This window comes from Chiloscyllium plagiosum, chromosome 2 (genome assembly GCF_004010195.1).
Source record: "Chiloscyllium plagiosum isolate BGI_BamShark_2017 chromosome 2, ASM401019v2, whole genome shotgun sequence".
Taxonomy (NCBI): Eukaryota; Metazoa; Chordata; class Chondrichthyes; order Orectolobiformes; family Hemiscylliidae; genus Chiloscyllium; species Chiloscyllium plagiosum.
Genome location: NC_057711.1, coordinates 131,320,258 through 131,321,973, shown reverse-complemented (window position 1 = coordinate 131,321,973; position 1,716 = coordinate 131,320,258).

Genomic DNA, 1,716 nt, shown 5'->3' with positions numbered 1-1,716 from the left:
TGAATGGGAAGCTGCCTCAATGGACTGAATGGCCTATTCCTTTCTCTGTGTTTCTACGTAGGTCCTCCACTTGCTAGAGGTAGCTCAGATTGCAGAGCAATGAGATGTAAAGGGAGCTGGTGTCCAAGTACATGCATCACAAAAGGTTAGAATGCAAATACAGCAAGTAATTAGGAAAGCTAACAGAATGTGATCATTTATTGTAAGAGGAATTGAGCACAAAAAGAGGGAAATTATGCTTCAGTTACATCACTGAGACCACATCTGGAATGCTTTGCGCATTTTTGGTCTCCTTGTTTAAGGAAGGATGGAAATGTGTTGAAAGCAATTCATTGGTGGTTTTCTAAATTAATACCTGGAATGGGTGGGTTGTCTTATGAAGAAAGGTAAACAGACCAGACTTGTATCCACTGGAGTTAAGAACAGTAAGAGGCAACTTAATGGAAAGGTAAAAAAAAACCTGAAGGATTTTGATGGGATGGATGTGAAACGATGTTTCCTGGTGTGGGAGAATCTAGAACTCGGGGTCACTCTTTCAGAATAAGGGGTCACCCAATTGTGACCGAGATAAGAAGAGTTGTTTTTCTCATGTGGGATTATGAAATCTTCCTCAACGTGCGAGGGAAGCAGAGATTTTGAATATTTTTAAGGTAGAGGCAAATCAATTCTTTACAGAAAAGGGATGAAAGGTTACTGGGAGTTAGTGGGAATGTGGAGTAATCAGATCAGCCATGAACTTGTTAAATGATAGAAGAGGCTTAAGGGGCCAAATGGCCTATTATTGTTACTAATTTGTACGACCTAACTAAAGCTAGCTCAGTATCGGTGATTCTTCCCATTATTCCCTTATTTCTAGGCCCCAATCTCTTCAATGTTTCTAAAATCATCTATTCATTTAGGCTGTAAGACCAGAAGGTATGGGATCAGAATTAGGCCATTCAGCCCATCATGTCTGCACTCCTGGCTGATCATGGCTGATATATTTCTCAACACCATTCTCCTGCCTTCTCCCCGTAAGCCCGTGACCCCCTTACTAATCAAGAGCCTACGTAGACATACTCAATGACTTGGCCTCTGTGGCAGTAAATTCCACAGGTTAACCACCCTCAGGCTGAAGAAGTTCCTTCTCATTTCAGTTCTAAAGAATCATTGCTTCACTCTGAGAATGTACCATTTGGTCCTAGTCTCTGCTACCAGGGGAAACATCTGCTCCACGTCCATTCTATCTAAAGAGAGAAATAAGGAAGGAGAGGATCAAATATGAAGGTAGGCTAGCCAGTAATATTAGAAATGATAGTAAAAGTTTCTTTCAATACAAAAGAAACAAACGACAGGCAAGAGTAGACATTGGCCACTTCAAACTGATGCTGGAAGCCTAGTGATGGGAGATAAGGAAATAGCAGGAGAACTTAATAAGTACTTTGCATCGGACTTCACAGTGGAAGACATGAGTAATATCCCAACAATTAAAGGGAGTCAGGGGGCTGAGCTGAGTATGTTGGCCATTACAAAAGAGAAAGTGCTAGAAAAGCTAAAAGGTCTTAAAATTGATAAATCTCCTGGCCCCGATGGGTTACATCCTAGAGTTCTGACGGAAGTGGCTGAGGAAATAGCGGAGGCGTTGGTTGAGATCTTTCAAAAGTCACTGGAGTCAGGGAAAGTCACCAATGATTGGAAGATCGCTGTTGTAACCCCCTTGTTCAAGAAAGGATCAAG